Source organism: Lissotriton vulgaris, chromosome 6, assembly GCF_964263255.1.
Source record: "Lissotriton vulgaris chromosome 6, aLisVul1.2, whole genome shotgun sequence".
Taxonomy (NCBI): domain Eukaryota; kingdom Metazoa; phylum Chordata; class Amphibia; order Caudata; family Salamandridae; genus Lissotriton; species Lissotriton vulgaris.
In genome coordinates, this window is record NC_141694.1 from 1,074,022,538 (window position 1) to 1,074,036,056 (window position 13,519).

Sequence of the window (13,519 nt, forward strand, 5' to 3'; positions counted from 1 at the left end):
TTTATCAAAGTTTGAGCTTTTTCAATTTTGGTCGTCTTGTCTGGGTGAATGTATATATTTATAATAAGTAAACTCCATCCAGGGTTCTTTTTGTTTGCTTTCGGCTCTACTTTGATCACTTGTATCCAATTCTCTCCTGAGTCGAGCAGTTCTGTTTTCCAGTCAAAATTGTTGGTAATGAAGATTGACAGACCTCCCCTTGGGTGTCCATACTTTGCAAATTTTTCTGCCATTATGTGATGTTCCTCATATCCCATGATTTGCCTCGCGGTTACATTCCAGGTTTCCTGGAGTAGAATTATTTCGAATTTACTCAGGTAATCTGTTGTTTCTCGGTCTTGGGACATTTCTTTGAAACCATGTACGTTCCACGAGCAAATCCTTATTTTTGTATCTGGTATTGGAGATAAATTGGCATTTGGTTTTCGATTGTTTTGTATCGATTTGCATGCATCAGGATCGATGGGAGTTTAGCGCCTGTGTCAACCAGGTCCAGTCATTGTGTTCCTTCAGACCCTGGTGTAGTTGCTTTGTTTTGGTACTACTCAGGTCTTGTTCCGAAATAGATTTATTTCTTGCTCCTTTCAGGATTGTTTGGGTTTTTCCCTTTACGTTGTTAGGTTGGGTAATCTTGTTGATTAGTAAAGGGAATGGATATTTTATTGGGGTCAGACGTTCTAAGGTTATTCCCCATTCTGTAAACTGTGTCCTAGTTGAGAATATGAGTTCTGCTATTTCTTTAGATGCCCAGGTGGTACTACTTATTTCCGAGCCCATATCTGTGTTTCCCTGGATAAATTCTACTGCTTTCAGGTCACTTGTTGTTATCCCCCTCAGTATTGGTATCTCTTCGATTAATCGAAGGATATTTCCCCTGTTCAGCGTGTCTGAATTTCCTTTTGTTTGGAATTCCGGCTTGAACAGTAATTTGCATTCTGTTTCCCTTCTTGCTGTTTCAGGGTGTCCAGTTTGATAAATTCTCCTTTTTCCCTCTGTTGTATCAAATCGAATGTGGGTTATGTTGTCATTTTGGTCGGCCATAGTTGTTAAGTCCGGACGAATGGAATCTACTGTGCATGCTTGTTGTAAGAGGTGTATTTTGTCTTGACCTGTTTGGAAGTTTCCTTCATTTTGGCATGTTTTATTGCTTGACTCAGCTTCCTGGTCTCTGCATGTTCTTCCATTATTTCCCGCTGTGATGATCAGGCCAATATTTGATTTCCTCGCTTGATTGACTTCTGTTTTGTGGTTTTGCTCTTTTTCCTTTTTTTCCTTGGTGTATGGTGAATTTCCTTCAGTATACTGAATTAATCCTTTGTTGTCCCATGTTTCACATTCCCTTTTTGGATTATTTTCCTTTGTTTTTTGTTGTTCTAACACCTCTATATAATTCAATTTTAGCGTTTTGCTATTTTCATTGGCTTTGTTTGTGATTAACCGTTCCTCGTCTTTTGATTTTCCTTGTGTGTTTGTTATTATTTTGGTTCTGACTGGAGGTTTTGTTTGTTCCTCTGCTTCATCTGTGTTTGTTTCTTTGTTTCCGTCTTCTTTGGTTGGAGTGTCTGTAATTGGAGTGTCTGTGATTGGGTTTATTCTGGCCTCTTTTGTCTTCTGTTTGAAGATGGCAAAGAATTGTTTTGCCTGCTTACTTTTGGTAGCGTTTTTTCTTGCCTTCCTTGCCCGTTTCCGCTGTCTTTTTGTTAGAGGTTCTGATGTACCCGATGAACCCATTGTTTTGTTTTCTCCCAGACCTCCCTTTATTTGTTCATTTTCATCTGTATCATTTAAAGTTTTTTCTTCCTCGATGTTGTGACTTATTCTGTTTTGGTTTCCGTTTTTATTTTCCTCTGTGTTGGGATTTTCACCTTTGCTGGTTTTCCCACTTGTTACTGCTAATATTTCTTTCAAGATGTCTGGTAAGGTTGCTAATTTGTCTATTATGTCCTTACAAACGCAGTTTTGATCTATTAGTTTCTCTTTCCATTTTTTATCTTCCTCCTTTTCTTTTATGATGTATGACAAAAAATTTTCCAGTTTCAAATGTATTCCCGCTATGTGAGATGCGATTAGGTTCATCAAATCTACCTGCACGTCGAGTTTGTTGGATTGAAAGTTCAGCGCATTAATTGCTTGTTGTAAGCTTTTTAGGAGCACATCCCCCCAAAGTGTGGATTTTCCTTCCTTTTGTTGTGGGTGTACCCCTGTTGATCTATTTAAACTTTCTAAAGAAGAGATAGTTATAGGGTGTCCTTCTTTTGTTGTGCTCTTTATTATGGTAGAGTCTTGGCTCCTATCCGCCGGTTGTCTTATTGGGCTTGATGTAAGGATTATTGGAGCTGTTGTTATCTTCCTTTCTTGACCATTAGCTTTTCTTTCGCCAATGTTATCCGGGTATTCCAATTTTCCCAAATTTTCTAGACTCAGTTGCGTTGGGTCGGCTTCCTTGTGTGTGTTTTCTTCGAGCATTCTACGCAGTTCCGTTTCATCAAAGATCGAAAATGTTTTGGACCACTCGATCTTTTGTGCGCTTTTCTGCAGATTTGTTTGAGGTCCTAAATTGCTCTGATTTATGGAGGCTGGGCTACTTTCGTTAGCCTCATCTGATGTTTTGTTGGGTGTTGACTTTGTTTGTTTTTGAGGTGCATGAACTTGTGCCGAGGTTTTTATCAGCCAATTTTTTATTGTCGATTTTTCTTTGAGGTTAGGACTTGTACTTATTTCCAAGTCATTTCTTATCTTACGTTTTTTGCGTGATGAAATCGAGCCGATTGGGTTTTTGGGGCTTTTTTGAGATTTTGCGCCATTGCATTGAGTTGTTGCCCCTTGCTCTTTTAAGAATTGAAAATTGTGTTTCAACATTTCGCCTCCGAACTTAAAAGGTTCTGCCATGTGTGTAGGTGCCTGGACAGAATGTTCGTTTCTGGTTGACTCTTCTGTATTACTTTTATTCCCTTCATCTTTCTTCCCTTTTACTGTCAACCTTCTTTTTGCTTTCTGTATTCGAGTTTGTCGAATTTTTCCTGACCGCATGTTTGACAAATTTTCCGGAATTTTGCCTTTTCCTGCTCCTCTCCTGCGTTGTCTTACCCTGGAATCCCCAAGCCCGTCTGCCGCCTGCGCGACAGCTGCCGTCGGGGGAATACACTGGGGAGTATAAACGGGGATTGGATGGTTAGGTAAATAGCTTTTTGGCAAGGAACGTAAAAGTTTATTTCTATGTTACTGCAAATGGACTCAGTATGAATGACTGATTCCGCTATCTCGGTTCGCCTTTATGACTTGTTATGTCTTATTAGTCCGTCAGAATGTACTTTTCTCATATGTATCACTCTCCAGCACCTTTGCACTGGTACCAAAAACTGGGTTGACTGGACTAGTACCATGCAGTTGCCAGTATTCTCTCCCGCCCCTCTCGGTTTTACTGTCCCCTTTGGCCCTTTGGCCCTTTGGCCCTTGGACCCTTGAACCCTGTTCTTTTACCCCTCCTTACTTGTTTCTTGGTTGGGTTCAGGGGGTGTTGCTCTGCTTCTGGCTTCTGGCTTCTGGCGCTTTGCCTCTGCCTCTTGTGCTGGTTCTGTCTTTGTCTTTGTCGAACCGCTGCACCAGCTGTTGCAAAGCCCCCCTCTTAGTCTCCAAATCCTCCAAAGGGGCTTCCAAGGGGGCTTCCCAGTGACCTGATGTCCTGATGTCTTGATGTCGGAAACTTTTTTATTTCAGCCGTGCCTTTAAAACCCCCTCTTAAAACTCAAGGGACTCAGGGGCTTTTCCTGCTGTCAATAGCCCTTTGGTTAGCTGCTGCTTTCCGTGCCTTGTCGGTTCTGCCGCCAACTCTGTCAACTCTGTCTGCTGTGCTGCTGACAGAGCGCTGCTGGGAGCCTTGCCTCAGCTCTCTCTTCTTCTCCCCCTCCACGGCTTAATATTCTGCTTTCGCTTCGCCTCAGGGCTCAGTGCTCTGAGATGTAATTTGCACCGCGGCTTAAAGGCTCGGAAGGCTCAGGCTCAGGCGTTCATAAGTCAGAAAGTCTTTTAGTTTGGCGGCATACGGCATGTGGCTTTTATGGGGCTGTGGTGCTGCAATGCTGCGGTGCTCCGATATGCTGTTCGCACCGCTGCTTAAACCAGCTTCCGAGCAGTTATAGGCGGCTCGTGGTCAGCTCAGTTACAGCCACGGCCATAGTGCTCGGCCGGAACGCCGCCTCTCACCCCGCCGCCGCTCACCGGCGCTCACCGGCGCTCGCTGCTACTCGCCTCCTCTCGCCTGCTCCTCTGCAGGGAAACGCTCTCCCTAGCGCAGCAGGACTGCTGGAGCTGAAGCCGGAGCCGGCGCTTCTCTCTCCTCGTGTTACCCGTTTGCGTTTGGCGTTTGGCTTCGCTGCTTCGCTGCTCTCTGTTGCACTCTGTTGTGTCCTTCACAAAAAAGGCTCTCTTTACCTCCGTTGCTTCAAGTTAATACGCAGCGGTTGAAGGAAATTTTCAATTAGTGGCATGGGCAAACAGTTGAATGCACGCGCCAAAGCGCGAATCAGACGCCAGCAGATGAAGGATGAGGCAGCTGCCACTAAGAATGCTGACATAAGCGCTGAGAAAGAGGATTTATTAGTCAATATCTCTAGAACCTCGGGGGACGAGGAGGAAGAGTCTATGGAGTCTGTTCTTCCCATCTCTGCTCAATCAATCTCGCCAGAGAACTCATCCCTAGGGCAAGAGGACTCTGTACATAAGGTGAATAGGGGCGAGTCGATCAAACCGGGAGCCTCTAAAGATGGGGGGTTAGGACAGGCACAGAAAATCTCTAAAAATGTTCCCCTATTCGGGAAAAAAATGACAATCTGATGCCTCTGTCTCTCCCTTCTCCAGCAGGGGGAGGCCCAACTCTAATCCCTTCTACAATGGGAGTTAAGGACATCCCCTCCCTGGTGGCATTGGGGTCGCAAGAAAGCAATCTTTCGGTAGATGGAGCGTCACCTTACGTGGAGCCATTAGTATCTTCTCTCTCTGAAGTGCAAAGTCCGATTCTAGGAATGGAGACTGAGACCACAGGAGAATTCCATTTCTCAGTTTAAGACATGCTCAACAAGATATTGGGCGAGGTGAGGGAAATGAAAAACTCGCAAAGGTCTGATCTGGCCCTTATAAATGAAAGGCTGGATAAAATTGAAGAAGTTATTTCTTCCTTTCCTTCACGACTACAGGAAGCTGAGACAAGGATTTTGAGCTTGGAGGATCATGTGTCTGATGTTAAAAAAGAGGTGTCATCTCTCTCTAAGACCTCTAAGTCTCTAGAAATAAAGTTAGATGAAATGGAAAATTATAATAGGAGGTCGAACCTTAGAATCGTGGGAGTCCCCGAGAAAATTGAAGGTTCTGATGTGATACAGTGGCTTACCTCCTTCTTCCTCCATGAGGTCATTCCAGAATTTAAAGGGGACTTGACGATCACACGAGTGCATCGTGTCCCTGCTCAACCATTTCCAAACTCCTCTCTACCCCGGACTATTTTTGTCAATTTTGCAGATATCCGAGTGAAAGAAACTATCCTGTCTAAGGCTTTCAAGCAGAGTCAATTTTCGGCTAACCCCTCTACTAAATGCCGGATCTTCTCGGATATGTCCGCCACGGCGTCTAGAAGGAGGAAGGAATTCGTAAAAATGCTACAATTGTTCAAGGACAGGGGAGCGCAAGCTATGATTGCTCAGCAATCAAAACTGAAAGTTCTGGTTAAGGGCAAATTTCATTTATTTACGGACATTGACGAAGCACAGGGGCTGTTAAGCATGATCTCTAAGGACCAATGAATTTAGGCTGTAAGACTGCCCTTTGAACTCTGGTATAGAAGTTTCTTCGTGAATTTTGGTTTTTTGGTGGCTTTGTCGAATTATGGAAGTCTGCCGGTTGGCAGAGGAGATTGCTTATCTCGCTGAATACTTCAATTTTTTTTTTTGTTGTGCGAGGGGGGAGGAGGATGGGACTGGACTCCGAGAAAGGTTAAGGGGTGCTAATTCAAGGCACCTTATGGGTGGGGGTGGGACTGAATGGCTGGCGTGGGGGAAGAGCCATAAAGGATGGGGGGACTAGAGGGGGAGGGGGGGAGGGGGAGAGTGGCAGGGGGTAAGAAATCAAAAAACGAAGTCTTGGATGATTCTATATATCTACTTGTACACAGCCGGAAGTTTAAGAATGTCGTTAATTCTGAAGTGTGGTATTCCTGGCAATGTTGGGTTTAATAATGGTCTATTTTCAGATTTGGAGATAAGTTATGTGGTGATGTTTCTTTGTTTTGATTCTCTAGTATGGGAGTGAAAGTGATTTCCTTTAACGTAAATGGTCTAAATAATAGGAAAAAAATGAGAGCAATAGAACTATGGGTTAAAACGCAACAGCCGGATGTGATTCTGTTACAGGAAACCCACATACCCAGGTCGAAAAATGAGGAATTTTCTATGTTTAAAAGTTGGGCATCTTGTAGAGTATTATCTGCATGTTCAGAGTCACAGAAGGGAGTTGCGCTATTCTTGAGTAAAAAACTAGAAGCCCAGGTGGGTCAAGTGGAGCATGATGGGATGGGCTGATGGTGCTGGGCCACCTGTGTTATTCCTAAAAGAAATAACCCAGTGACGTTTGTTAGTTTTTACGCTCCAACGGAGGATAGATCAGAGATATATGAGGAGCTTTTTCATTCCTTGTTAATGGTCAAGGGGGAAATTATTATAGGCGGGGATTTTAATATTATGATGAATAAAGTGCTGGATTCATCCAGCAAGTCGATGGTTCAATATAAGCCCAAATCCCATAGATCGATTAGGAATAATATGGCGATTTTTAATTTATGGGACCCCTGGCGCAATCAAAACCCAGATAAAAAGGAATATACCTGTTGGTCTGGCAGGTACAAATCCTCCTCCCAAATTGATTTCTTTTTAATCTCACGTCAAATTATTTTCTCCAAACAGACGATGCTTTATGACGGATTCTCAGATCAGGCTATGATTATTATGTTAGTAGGATCGGTAGATAGGGTAAGAATCCCGAAGCGCTGGGTCTTTAATAAGAAACATCTGACTGATGAGACTTGGGTGGAGGCTATTAAAACAGAAATTTCAGATTTTCTCGCACGGAATGCGGGAACAGCCCCCCTTAACTATGTTTGGGACTCTCTGAAGGCATATATTCGAGGGCTGGTTATTGGGAGAGATGCGGTCGATTCATTGGCCACCAAGAACAGGAATAAAGCGCTTCAACAGAAAATACAGGATCTGACTATACGTATGGAACATAACTCAGATAGATTGGTCTATGACCAACTAATTGCGGCCAAAAGAGAGTTCTCTCAGGAGCTTTATACTCAGAGTGAGGAGATTTTTCATAAGAGCTCTCAAAAAATCCATGAAGAGAGTAATTTTACTGGCAAACTCTTGGCGTGGCAGACCAGAGAACAAGCCTCGTCGAATTTAATACATTCTTTGAACTCTCCTGAGACTCTTAGAGACACTTCGGCTCCAATCGAAATTGGCGATATTATGGTCGCACATTATAAGAAAATCTATGATACTCAAGCGATGATAGACCATCAAAATGTATTGAAGTATTTGGAAAAACAATCTCTTCCTACTCTTTCTCCATTTGATCAAGCGAGTATGGTTATCCCCTTCTCGCGAGAGGAAGTAGAGAAAGTAGTTCAACAGCTCCCACTTGGGAAAGCTGCTGGCCCTGATGGGTTCCCCTCAGAATTTTTTTAAGTATTTTTCAGTGCCTTTTCGGATTTTTTTATACAATTATTAAATTTCATGTTGATGGGCGGATATGTTCCGGATTCATTTCGGGAAGGAACAGTAGTAAGCTTTCTTAAAAATGGTAAACCCCCGACAGACCCGAACTCTTATAGACCCATTACGTTACTGAACACAGATTATAAAATTACCACTAAATTATTATCCACTCGTTTTAATTCTTTTTCCGCAGATTTGATTCATGGATATCAGAATGGTTTTGTTGCCGGAAGGCAATTGTTGACCAATACTAATTTTCTAATGGAGGCTCTTGATTTCTTTGAAGCACGAATGATTCCAGCATTAATTCTATTATTTGATGCTGAAAAAGCTTTTGATTTGGTGGTATGGGAGACACTTTTTGTTATTTTACAGCACTTCGGCATTCCAGATGCAATAATAGATCTGATTCGGAATCTTTATTCAGGGGCCCGGGCCAATATCATTATCAATACAGAATCAGTGGGACTAGTTTCGGTGAAACGTGGCACTAGACAAGGCTGCCCACTGTCTCCGATATTATTTGCTTTTTTCATAGAACCATTAGCTACTGCAATTAGGAAAGCTCCACTGTTACTTCCCCCTATTAACTCGATGCCTAAAATGAATCTTTATGCAGACGATATAATCCTGCTAATTAGGCCAGAAATACAATGTCAAGCTCAGGCCCTACAAATATTCGAAGAGTTTGAGGTTCTGGGGGGATATCGGATAAATTAAAAAAAATGAAATTCTAGTGTGCGGGGGTATTAAGCCCGTAAAACATCCCGATTTAAAGTCATGCATTAATAATAAACCGAAAAGATACTTGGGGGTTTGGTTCTCATCCTCAGTTGCTGATCTTTATAGTTTGAATTTTGTACCAATGCTGCAGAAAATCCGAGTAATGTTTGAAAGATGGAATTCCCTACCATTAACTATTATGGGACGTATTGCTCTAATTAAGATGTCGGTTCTTCCGTTATTCAATTTTCTATTTTCAACTATCTCTTGTGCTCTGCCTGGCTCATTCTTCTCTAAGGCTGAATCTTTGTTCTCCTCCTTTATATGGACTAAAAAGACGCCACGCATTGCTTTGCATACTTTATTTGAGGATAAGGAACAAGGAGGGCTTGCTCTTCCCAATCTGAAAGACTATTATAACGCTTATTTGGCTCAATTTATGACTAGATTTAAGGACAATACCCAACAACTTTTTATCAATTTTTTCTTTGATTTGATTTGTAAAGAAACTCAGATTCCCTCACCGCTTCAAGTTTTCAAATCACCAAAAACAGTTAGGTACAAGGTTTTGCACTGGTTTTTCAAAAGACGTACAGCACTCCTAAAGAGGCACTCTCTTTCATTTCTCAATATATTCTCTCCCATTAGCTCCGTTTTTTCATTCTTTGGGGTGGATATTAATTTGGAGTTATTAGAAAAATGGCAGAAAATAGGGTTCAGGAAACTGAATGATTTTTTGAAAAATTACACCTGGATTAGGATGTCAGATTTGACAGCCCGGGTGCAGGGTAATTTTATATTACTGGGCTCATATAAGCTGATTCATGGTGTTTTGCTTCAATTAGATCCCACACATCTTTCCCCCCCTGATTCACTATTCAATGAACTTTTTCTGTCAATACAAGAAAGAAAGCCAGGGGAGTGGAAACACCGTTTAACCATGACTAGGGATCCGAATCTATGTGGCAAAGCAAGTAATAAATGGCTAGACCAGGAAAACATGGTATTAACGCCCGCCGTATGGAAGAGAATAAATGTGTTGAATTTCTCTGCATTAAGAGGGGCCAATTGGCGCAGAATGCTGTTTTTCAGTAAGTGGCTTCTGTATTTAACTCCGGTCAAAATTAACAAGATGTATCCTGAGTGCTCTTCGAACTGTTATAGGTATCTGCAGCATGACTCTGCTAATTGGTCTCACGTGGTTGCTAAATGTTCCAAAATTGTTCCTTTCTGGGAAGATATATTCACGTTTCTGCAAAACCAGTGCGAAATCTCAATCTCTGTTAATTATAAAAGGATTTTGTATGGATTCGATTCTGAAATGATGCTAGAAGGGCAACTAGTTAAATTCACATATATCGCTATAGCTGTGGCGAGGTCATTCATTCTTCAAAATTGGCGATCGCAATACTGCCCCAACGTACATGAATGGCGTTATAAAATGCAAAAAGTTAGAAACAGCGAACAAGTGTATGCTCAAAGAGTGGGGTCGATTCGGAAGTTTGAGAAAATCTGGGGTTCGTTTAATTTTGATGTTAATTGAGCCTAAGTGTATATATGGTTGGTTTTTTTCTGTTTATCTTTCTCCCCTCAGTATTTATCTTCATTTTTCAAATTTACTGTCATGGTGATATGTGCGTCTACTGATTTTTGGTGTTTTGTGTACATTTGGGTCAATTAACGTTATGCTTTTCTGTGTCCAAGACTTCAATAAAAATTTTCCCCCCAAAAAAAAGAGATGCCACTGTCCCGCTCAGTTAGTCAGCGCCTTCATGGCAGTATGTGTGGCCATGCCCAGGAGGGGTGGGAAGGAGCGGTCCAGGGTGGCGTCAAGTACACTGTTGTAGCCTCCCCCCAGAAACACATGTATGTCATGCCACAGCGCTAGGACGTGTGATATTTCATCAAAAAAGGCTGCCTGGTCGGTATTGGGAGCATACAGTGATGCAATCACAACCTGTCTGCCATTCGGCGTGCCCCTCACCACCACGTATCTGCCTTCTGCATCTGTCAATGACTGTGTAACTTTAAGTGGGACCCCTGGTCATACCCAAATTAGCATGCCTCGTGCGTATGCTGCATACCCCGTAGCGTATAGCTGATCCCGCCAGCGACAATGTAAGTGTTGGACTTCTGATTTGGCCAAGTGTGTCTCCTGCAAGAGAGCTATTTGTATGTTGTGTCAATTGAGATATGAGTATATCTGATACCTGTGTGATGGTGTGTGCATGGCTCGCACATTCCATGTGCCAATTTTAACTGCAGACATATTTTCTAAAGTGCATGACCAATCTATGTGTCTCTAGCAACCCATCAGACTCACACAGGGTACATGACCCCGTAGTGCACAACTTCCCCCACATGGCAACTCGTGGCATTTTTTGTCGAGCGAGATGGGTATAAACAAATGATATCTCATAATAAACCAATACAATAGCACAAACAAGAAAACTATTCCAAAAGGGCGATGGCGCAACAAGCAATCGTCCAAACCCTCAATAGAGGTAAAAGTCAAAACGACCTGGGGGGGTACGCTACTTATGACGTACAGGTGACCAACAATATATGTGTCTCATGTTCTAGAGGCTCCCCGTCTACAGGCATAGTACAATATAATGTAAGCAAACTATGTGCCCCAGCTCGGTGACCCCCGCCAGCCCAACAGCGAGCCCTGGCGCTGACGCCGCCATGGCAGGGTATTAAAACAAACCCTTCCCTCCCCTCCAATAACATGATGGCACTCACAGCTCCATATGCGACACAGCGGCCGAAGTACGGCCTCCTTATATGGACACATCATTAACGACTTGATACTTCTACATATACATCACAATACCTTAGTTTGCAGTCCAATTAAGGATACAGACTCTCAAGGTTCATATGATGGTGTTGGCTGTCTGCAGAGTAACGTCCGACTGCTCAGTCGAGTCCTGCAAGTTTTGCAGCCCATACACCTGTTTATCATCGCTGTACATGTCACGCTGACTCGAGTTTGATGCGACCTCAGCTCCCAAAGAACCACTAATCTCCGCCACTGCCTGCAGTCAGTGCGGACCCATCAGCGGCGAGGGCGGCGTCCGGGTTCCCGTTGGACTTCTCTCTCTCCTGTGGCGGCAGAAGGGGCCTCTCAATTTTGGCAGGGTGGCCGAAACGGAAGCATCACGAGGTCCTGCAGCGGTGTGGACATCCAGCCAGTCCTTTGCTTCCTCCGGCGTGGCAAAAAAATGCATTTTGTCATTTGCCACCACCTGCAAGCGCGCCGGGAAGAGCAGTGAATATTTCAGGCACTGTTGTCGAAGACGCTTTTTCACCGCCATAAAGGAGTGTCTTTGCCTCTACACCTGGATGGTATCGTCCTGGAAGAACATTATTTTATGGTTGTCTATCTGGACATCTTGCAGTTTCCTGATTTCCTGTAGGATGGAGTCACGATCTCAGTAGGTTCGACCCCGTGGGGGGGGGCCTTGCAGGGACTCTGTGTGCGCGTTCTATGACAAAGTGAGGCGAGAGGGTTCCCTCCGGTAGGAGGTCTTTGAGCCAATTTTCCATGTGTAGCGTGGGCTCCTTCCCTTCCCAGCGTTCCGGCACTCCCACTATGCGTATCTTGTTTCTTCGTGCCCGCCCTTCAGCGTCCTCAGCCCTGTCCTCCAGGTACTCCACACGATTGAGCAAGTCCTGTACATGCTTGTCTGTCTGGACCACTTGTGGTTTGATCTCCGTAAGCCCAGTTTCCAGAGCGGTGGTGCGGTCTGCTAACGTCGGGTGATCCGCGTGCAGATGAGTAAGGTCTATTGCCATATTATCAATCTTGGATTCTAGGGAAGTGCGGGTCTGATTTACATTTTCTTCCAGCTGCTCCATCGCAGCAAGCGCTGCATCTGATTTATTCGCTGTTTGATCCGCATTTCCGTGCTTCGCCATCTTGTCCATTTTAAGCTTAGGCGGTGGATGTGGGGTCTGTGTTCCTCCTGCTCCAGTCTGTGCCTGGGTGCCACCCGACATGAATCAACCGTATTGCACTCCCGCACACGGCAGGATTAGAAAGCATTGTCCCCTGGGAGTGTGCTTCATGGTAGGGCTCACTCTGGTGGCAGGAGGCTGTGCGTGCTGACGTCCGTCCCACAGCCAGCAACAGCAGCGGCAGGGCTCCGACCCCTCTCCCAGATGTGCGTGCCGCAGCCCAGTCACCAATCGCGGGTCCCAATCCCCCGGCCCGCCACCAGCGGCGGCGTCAGTGGACGTCCCAGGGAGGGGCTGGTAGTGTGTGGTCACGGCAAGATTATCCGTTAGTGCCAGCTATGTTCCCCTCTTTTCTCCCATCCGGGTGCTTCCCGCGGAAAAATATGGGTGCGTCTCAGCTATACGGAGAAGTGGCTGAGTCGACAGTCTCCTGACCACCAGGATTGTAGCACGTGTCTTCTCGCCAACCCCAGGGGAATTAAGCTGAGCGCCCCATCAGCAGCGGACACAGCCGGGGTCCAGTGCATCAGCCCACCCTTCAGTATCACCCACACTCATAAAACGTAAATGCCCACCCGTGCGGGCGGAGGACAATGTCGTGTAGCAGGTAGTAACTCGGGAGTGGGGCCACCTGTCGCAGGGCCACATCGCAAATGCAGAAGTAGTCATGGCGGCCCGGGTGGCACCTCCCCGCAGCGCCCCTCCACCTTCACCACAGCGGGTGCTAGGCAGCCTCTGGTGTCGCAGGTCCCAACAGTCAATCAACTATGCCACAGGGGCCCCAGTTGCAACGCCCACCTCACCTTCTGAACCACGCAGGAATGATAGGGAGCAGCCTGCCACAACCCCCGGTCCGCCAGCAGGGGGTCCAACCAGTTCAAACACACCTCAGCAGTGGCAGCAGCAAGACAGGCTCAGGCAGCATCTGTTTCCAGCCTACTGGTAGGGAGGGGGGCGCCTCCCCCGAGAGCGCCACATGGGCAGCGGCCGCTCAGCAGGGAGTGAGACCAAGCAGGGTCTTCTCCCGGACTGGCGCACCAATCACCCCCTTTGCCGATCACTATATGAGG